Source organism: Gadus morhua, chromosome 10 (genome assembly GCF_902167405.1).
Source record: "Gadus morhua chromosome 10, gadMor3.0, whole genome shotgun sequence".
NCBI lineage: Eukaryota > Metazoa > Chordata > Actinopteri > Gadiformes > Gadidae > Gadus > Gadus morhua.
In genome coordinates, this window is record NC_044057.1 from 19,117,014 (window position 1) to 19,126,008 (window position 8,995).

The window sequence follows — 8,995 nt, forward strand, 5'->3', positions numbered from 1 at the left end:
AATAAGAAATTGGTGCTGAGTGAGTGCTCCCCATGCGGCCCCTTCCCTTGATTTCTCCTTCTCCTTCTCATCTTCCTCCTCCTCCTCCCTCCTCCTCCTCTCCCTCCAGTATTTTTGTGGCCTGACCCCGCTGGCCTGTGAGTAATGAGAGCTTTAGAAGGAGGCTGGATAATTAGACCTGACATCACACCATAACACGCTCCTCTCCACATGTCCTCAAGCCAATCGGGAAGACACTCCCGCACACACACACACACACACACACACACACACACACACACACACACACACACACACACACACACACACACACACACACACACACACACACACACACACACACACACACACACACACACACACAAACTCACCATCCCACATTCGCTCATGCACACAGTGGCGCTGGCAAAACAGCGACAAACACACTCACACATGGCTGCGTATCAGCAAAACACACATGTTGACGCAAATAAACGGACACACACCAACACCTCCTCCCGGTCGGGGGGGCCCCCAGGCCGTTGGGGCCCCATGTTGAACGGATTACTTTATTATTTATTTTTACATCTCAAGTCTTATGCCTTCAGACGTCCTCCTCTACCCTTATCTTCTATTCCTTTCATAACCCTGGTTTCCTATAGAGTCATTCAGTTTCAGTCCAACACCAGGGGGTTTAAGGGGTGTGTGTGTGTGTGTGTGTGTGTGTGTGTGTGTGTGTGTGTGTGTGTGTGTGTGTGTGTGTGTGTGTGTGTGTGTGTGTGTGTGTGTGTGTGTGTGTGTGTGTGTGTGTGTGTGTGTGTGGGGTCCTTCTCGCTAGGTGGTGCCTTTCATTTCCCAGGTCAGGGCAGAGGGAGTGAAATTGAAAAGGAAGAGTAGTGGAAGGATACTGAATTATTGCAGTGTGGTTTGGAGCGTGAATAAGACCATGGGAAATGCGGTGACACAAAAGTCAGAAAGTCTAACCAGGTTCATTGCGCTGGAATATATTCTCTATCTCTCTGCCTCTCTCTCTGCCTCTCTCTCTGCCTCTGCCTCTCTCTCTGCCTCTGTCTCTCTCTTTCTCTGTCTCTCTCTCTCCCTCTCTCTTAGAAGTGGCGGGTCAGTGATAGGGCTTTGACTTTTGGCCAAAAATCATATTCGATCATAACTCATAACTCTCGGTTGCGCTGAACCTGCTACCTGAAACGGAAAACCCAGAGTTTCCACTAACTCAGAGCGAACAAACTCGGGGTTGCCTCAAAACCAGCTACCTGAAACAGGGCTCTGGTAACGTAGTGACCTACCGTTGTATACTGTGGCGGTAGTACGCATTCGGAAACGTTTTCCGTACTACACAGTGCACACTGAGCATTCGGACGCGTTATATTTGTGGCGTACTACAAAATGCGTATTCGGATTCAGCCCTGGATTGGGCTTTGCGAGGTTTGTTTACAGGCGTTGCTATGGTTACCGGTCTTGCGTGTTCCAACGGTTTATTATGTTTCTAATAAATCGCTGTCTAATCAATAATTCATTCACTGCCTCTTCCGTGGTCATTACAATATTATGAATAGACTGCATGGGTTCTCCGACGTCTCTCCCTCTTGGCCTACCCATAACAGGTTCGAATATTAAGGGCTGCCTAATATTCGTTCGAATTTTGATTATTTTTTTTGATATTCGAATTATATTCGAATCACGAAGTTCGAAGTCAAAGCCCTAGTCAGTGATGGGAGAGTTTTGGCTGCAGGCGTAGCTTCACGTTATGCTCTTGAATGCTACCTATTCCTTTCAGAGGCCTGCTGGTTTCTGAGATGATGCTCTGAAACCGCCGGAACGATGATGACTTCAGGTCTTCTATGTGTGCTTTCAAGCACGCTCTGCGATAACACAATCCAGTGAGACAGTCACAAGTCTGTATGTTTTTTTTTTCCAAAAAAAACGTTTGTGGTTTCCGCAGTCAGATGTTATTCCACATGGCTTTTCTTCCTTTTTTTGTTTTACAATCGCTGCTGCCTCTTTCTTTCTTTCCCTATTAGGCTTTTGATGTGCCTGATTCATTTATTCAGTTCTGTAATAGTTGCACTGCCACTATAATTTATACTAGGAACTGCTATGATAGAAACAATACAATCGACAATACCTTTACATTTATCCAATGCTATCTTGTGTCCAGACACAAGCGTGGACACAAGCAGCAGAGCGAAAGGTTGTGCATTGTCCAAAGAAATGCAACAATAGATTCAAGTAGGCCTGAAACAATTTCACTACGCATATGGATTTGCCAGGCAATCTTTTTTATTTTTTTATTGCTTGGAATTGTTGAGCCGTGAGTCAACATTTGACTTCTTTCGTTTATGTCAATGTGGTGCCATCGTGTTTACCAGGCCTCAGCCCAGCGTGGCGGAGACAGGATTTGACTTACATAGTGTGGGGTTTTCTGCTCTGAATACCAGCCCGTGGTTGTTTTGCAGAGAATGAGTTGTTTGTTTTGCGAGCATGCATATATACCGCACGCAAATACTCAGCGGCACCTATTCGGAACCAGGCATTAAGAGACTTCTGTTTTATATTCTTAAGCCTTTTTTTTATGCTGAAAATAAGCTGAAAATCTCAGCTTTTTTTTTATTTAAATTTTTTTTTGGGCTATTTGTATTAAGATAGGAAACGGTTGTCAAAATGAGTAAATAATTAGTAAAACAATTAAAGAGCATGTTTCATTTTTTTTAGGGCACGTTTATTGAGTAGGGGGTATCAGAATCACTGAATGCACTCGCGGATTTGATAATCTTAATTGAAATAACATCTTGCATCGAAATTGGAAAAAGGTATCAGTGTAAGTAAGTCCCTCACGAGAGAAATTTTCTTTGGGAACACAAAGAGCACACACGGCGACGCATTCATAAAGATTATACATAGACATGCATAAAACATAAAACACATGGCATCCCCCCAACTCTGAAACACATTATAAAAAACATAGTCTAGGCACTACCCAAGCGCGTGCACACACACACACACACACACACACACACACACACACACACACACACACACACACACACACACACACACACACACACACACACACACACACACACACACACACACACACAGCCCCAACCCCCTCTCCCCCCACACACACACACACAGTTCCTCCAATAAGCAGTAATGTATCCATAAGGATGATTGCACTGCCCACTAGTTATTGCACTATTGCCCCCAGTGGTTAATGCTTAGGCCCAGTGTCTGCCAAATTGACTTGCCTAGTAATTCCCTAAACTTTGTTCTCAGAACGCCCATAGCTACCTGGATTTCTCAATAAACCGATTGCCCATATATTACAAAAGTAAATGGGGAATACGGCTTAAAAGTCAATGGTGTCGATTAACATTTGGAAAACCGGTTGCCGCTGCAAATTGGGTTGTAATGTTGTTCTGTGTTGAATTGGGCTAGTACCCACCAGTACAGAGTTAACCATTGTGTCGAGGGTCTGTAGATATAGGCCTACTCATATACTCACCTCACTGTTTTTTTAATACATCTTGAATTTGGTGGAACCTGAAAATGCATGCTTCTGAGGGTATTTCTCTGTTCAGCACCGTTTATTCATCCAGCCCCAGATGTTTGAATACTTCTTCTTCACATGGCAGTGTCTTTCTTTAACACACATAACCATGGCGATGACAACATACCGCAAGTTAAACAACTAATCGAAACATTCAGCCAATTTTTAGCATAAGTGCTGTTTTGGTTAAAAGCACTAAAGCACACAAAATCTTTTCTTTCTTTGTGTTTCTTTACATCTTGTCTACAGCTCCCCTTTCCAAGTGCTATGTGGATGCACTTACCTGGGCGAAGCCCAAGGTGTTTTTTGATGGGAGGAATTGGCACTGCCAGCGAGTTGAGAGAGATTGACTCAAACTTGCGAAGGCCAGGCAGGAGCCGTGCTTCTCAGACAGCTTACCCCATTGTCTGTAGATACTCATGTCCCCGCTTGTGTTGTGCTCATCACGCCTCGCTGTCTTCCATAAGAGATGCTTTATATATGAATCAACGACTTTGTTAACTGTATAACTGTGTTTGCGTTAGTGCCTGTTGTTCGTGTGCTTGGACACAGATTTCCCGAGTAAGGTCATCTCTATTGCAACATTGGCTGTTTCGTTCTTCGCTTTTAAAGGGAATATTTTTCTGCAGCGTGTTATATTGAGCCCCTCCTGGTTAGTAAGCGGGAGACTGTCAGAATTCACAATACTCAATAAATGGTTCTGGCTGTGTGTGACGAAAACTAGTCTAGCTCGGCTGGCTGGGTGGCATTATGGGATGGGTTTAGCGAGTGTCGTTAATAAGATTCATGGAGAGGTATGGGGTGACCAGCATTTTAGAGTTGGAAGATATATCAGCTGCAGGATGGGATTTTACTGATAATGTATTGAAATCCTTAGTCAGCATCGACTACAGATACGTTTATGGTTATTTTCAGCTAAGAGTTCTTTGAAATATTACACCTGGCGACTTTATAATGTGTGCGGGACTTCATTTTTCGAATGGGATTCAATATTGCTTCAATTCAACGGCGAAAATTCAAAGGAAACCTAATGTTGTAATGACATCTTTTTGTGGGGGGGGATTCAATGTGGGTTATTTCATTAGCGGGCTGGGATTGTGTTACCCGCGGTTACCATTGCCCGCCTTGGGGGACGGCTCCGTCGAACATGAAAGCCATTGGTTCTCCCGCTGCCTTCGTTCCTCACCCTGGAAGTGGCCCTGATGCAGTGCAATGAAATTAATGTCTCTAATGTCTCTATTAAGTGTTTGGAGGGGGGGGGGGGGGTATCTAATAAGGGCTCCCCCCCCCCTCATCCCACCACCATCTTGTTTTACATCCCCTGTTAATCTTTCTCTGTCTCTTTCTCGAACCTTTAGTATTATTGGTGTGTGTGTGTGTGTGCCTGTCTGCCTGTCTGCCTGCCTTTGTGTTTTTATAGTTTTCCATTGATGTGTATAAACTGTGACCAGAGGAAGGTTAAACCCCTCCTTAACTTCACAGATATGTTCCCTCTGTGTTCTGTGAGTAGCCATCATCGCTCGACCTTTTCTCTAAAGATAAATTTGTCCATGACGACATTAAGGTATTAGATTTCCCTGAGTAGAGGGACCGGCAACTCACCGGAACCCTCCAGTGAGTTGCCAGGCAAGACGGTTAACTGTTAGATGGGTGTTTGCTCCATACACCCATGTGCATTGTGTGCTCTGTTGTGATGTTGGAGGGACTTTTGAAAAGGCACTTTGATGTCAAGGTACCCAAGCGCTGAGCAGAGTAGAACGTTCACAAACTGGTTTGTGAAAGGATTTCAAACCAATGTTTAATCCCAATTTACACAATATTCTTCGTCACAGTATTCGTTACAGTGATCCAATTGGCATTATGTCCTATGTTGAAGAAGATCATATGAAGACGTATTATTGAAGACATTGTAATGGGGCGTGAGGTTGGACCCAAGAACAGCACAGACCGAGACCAGTGTTGGAACAGTTCAAAAGGTTTTATTGTCCAGAAACGGAATCCAAGATTACCGGAACAAGACAAGGAGCGAGCAGGCAACGGGTCAGCAACGGGAGGGCAGACAGGTAGGCGAGGGGCAGGAGACTGGGCAGCAGACAGGCCGGCAGGGACTTGACAACAGGCGGGTGGTCAGACAGGCGAGGGGTCGGCTACGGGAGGGCAGACAGGCAGGCGAGGAGCAGGAAACAGGGAAGCAGACCGGGCCGGCAGGGACTCTACAACAGGCGGGTGATCAGACAGGCGAGAGGTCGAAAGCAGGCAGGATCAGCGTTGTAGAATAGTTCTGGAGTTGCGAGAAAGCTCTTTTAGTACGAGAGACGATTTGGCAGAGACTGAGTGGAGAGAGAGGATTTATATAGAGGGATCACAGGTGGAGGTGGTTTGGTTAATTAGGGGAGATCAGGGTGGCAGGGAGGTGAATGGGAAAACCAGGAGCGGATCATGACAGACATAGAAATTTGGGCTTCACTGTATCTGATTTGATGCTGTAGCTTTGAGTCAAACTCGGGACGTCCTGCCATCGATGGGAATTATGGGGGAAACATTTTTGCGACGTCGGAAAGTTCTTGTGAACGACACCTCATGGCGCTATAATGATTCTCCTTCCGTTCGGCCACTGGGGCCAGATTTCGATAACAGAGTTGCCCAGTTGGTGACGTATGGTTTACTAGTGACGCGCATGAACATGGGGGAACATGAACATTTTACTCAATATAAAAGAATCAACCATCATATCACATACTTTACTATTGATTGACGTTGTAACCGTCTGTTGGCATCGAATTTGCTCAGTTTTAAACCTTGTGTACTGGTATGCCAGCTCTAGATAGGAGCAAGTATAGCCTTCCATACACTGGCAATACAATGTGCTTCTCATAAATAAAAGCAAAAGGATACTAGGTGATACTAGGTAATGAAGGCGTTCAAACTTGAAACTGATCCTTCTAAGTTCTGTTTAGTTCTGACTGGTTTTTATCAGATAAAAAAAACCTTCTGTGAAGAGCTTTTATTCCGAACGCAGTGCACATGAACGGTCCCTGTTGGGAACACACGAAAGCGTGAGCGTCATCATCGACGCGCCTTAAGCTCCCACCTCTGGGTGCCACTTAATTTGAGCTTACATTTCAACTCTGGAGTGAGTCATGAAGGTGTCCTTCATGCGTTTTATTGAAATAAATTAATGCTCTCGGGTATAGATTACAGTTTTTCTCAGTCGCATTGGTACATTTCTCAAACTACCTGTTCAATCCTCACATCATTGTGTCACTTGTGCACATCAAAAAAGTAGTTTCTCATTTCTTTGAACAAGGTGCAAATGCTTTGGTACATTCATGCAAATGATTATGTACAATTCTCTGCTCTTTCCTACATTATCAATTGCTTATATTATGTTGATCAAAATGTATTGTAATGGGTCTCTATTGACTAGTCTCACCCCCACAACATTTAGGCATTAGTTCATTGCATAAGTCTTTAGATGCAAAATGGTTGAACAAGTTGTCATAATATGTCAAGCATATTTCTATACATTTCCATTAGACTTCTTTTCTAAATCTGTCCTGAATTGGTAAATTGCTACCAGGTGAATCTTGACTTTCTCTAAAGAAGGGAAATGTGTGAAGTGTTAGATCAACCAACGATTTAACCAGTTTACTGAAATAGCTCAAAGGTGCATCTCCTGAACCATGAACTGGCATATAGCTGGAGCACAACACAATGTAACATTGTCTGACAATGGAATTTGTGGCCCAACAGACAGGAACGTCAGGAGGTGTAGGAAGACTGCACTGTAATTCATACAGCAACGCATGTGCAGTTTACCCTAAGGAGATTTTCCTATGTTCAAATTTCTAGCAATGACATGGTCTGTCAACAAATTACATTCCAAGCAGTCAAAGCATGAATGTGAATCTTGTCCAGTCTCTTGCAATCAATCTCCAACATACACTAAGGTGTAACTAACAATTTACAATAATTGTCTTCAAAACTTAAGCCATAGTTTACATCAGAACATCCCCCCAGAGTAAGCTGTTATATAGACAACATGACAAAGCAATTTGACTGTCTTATCCGTACGCAATGACACAAGGACTTGTCATTGTGATGGCACTGACATGTTAATTGACAAAGATATTTACTTTTGAGAAACAAACTAAGGATTTTGAGCAAGAGAATGGCTTTTGCAAGAAATCCATGGTGTTTTGCTATTTGTACGAATTGTTTTGAGAAATGCACTTACTGTTTTGCAAATTTCAATTCTGATCAGAGAAATGTGCCTAAGCGACTGAGAAAAACGGTCTTAAAAAATATGTTGTATATCTCTGCGTCACCTTTGTGTAGTTACTTTTCTGAATGTTTCAAACGCTCGTGTCTGTCAATGAGTTCACTTCATTCCTTTAATCCTGTTCAAATACGAGACGTGACAAGTTAATTTGAGTTGGTAAAACTGCCATTATGTGTTCCAATACAGCAACTCCACGCGATAAACGGTTTCGTTGAGCAAGTTCCCTGACATATTTTACTATTTTCTACCATTAATGCATTTTTCACCCACTTTTTTTTCACTCCCTTCAATTGACTTTGAGTGATTAAAATGGCACCTCACCCACAACTCTATTGGCATACATCCTCCGCTGTAGCGCCTAGTCCTTAAGGGGCAGATGACGTCGTTGGTCGGACAAACACAAGCCCGGGGTGCTGCAGTCCATCACCGCATCACTCAGCTGTACTTTGATTTCAAATGACTCAAAATGCCTGCATGCTAGTTCCTGTTGATACTCTGAATACAAAGCCGATCCATGAGTGAGGACGTCAGTGGCTAGTTCATATCCATATTATGTTTTTTTAAGAGGACCTGTTAGGCAGCTTTATTTTATAGAGGTTATTAAGGATGGAATATGAATGGGTTTTGGGAAATGCCCGCTTGTTAAATTCCCTCAATGCTCCAAAAATGGATCATTCCAGTCACTGGTTGCAAAAATCTCAAACAGCTACACCCCTTAAAACAACCAGTGTGTCGTCAAGGACGCTGAATTCATTATTCGTTATTTCATATCAAAAAAGGAAGAAAGATGAAAACAAAAAGAGATGGGGTCCTCCGCCTGAATGTCAGTAAAATAAGGACCCCGAGGGCCTTAATGGCCCTTAGTGCTGCCTGAATGTCAGCGTGGTCGGTGGCGGGGGTCAGAGCCGGCCTGCAGGGTAATGGGACCAAAACACTGTGGCTCTCTGAACCTGAAACACCGGGGAGGGGTAGAGGAAGGAGCCGGCACTACGGAGCTCCAGCGAGGCGGGCTGAGGTCATGAGCAGTCTGGGGCCGGGTGAGGCAGTGGGGAGGGGGAGGGGTTATGAAAGTGACTGCGAGGGAGGCACTGCGGCTCAGTTCGAAAGAGTGGAAACATAGACGGCACGTAGGGAAATGCACCTTGCGGGAAGTAAGAGAGAGAGAG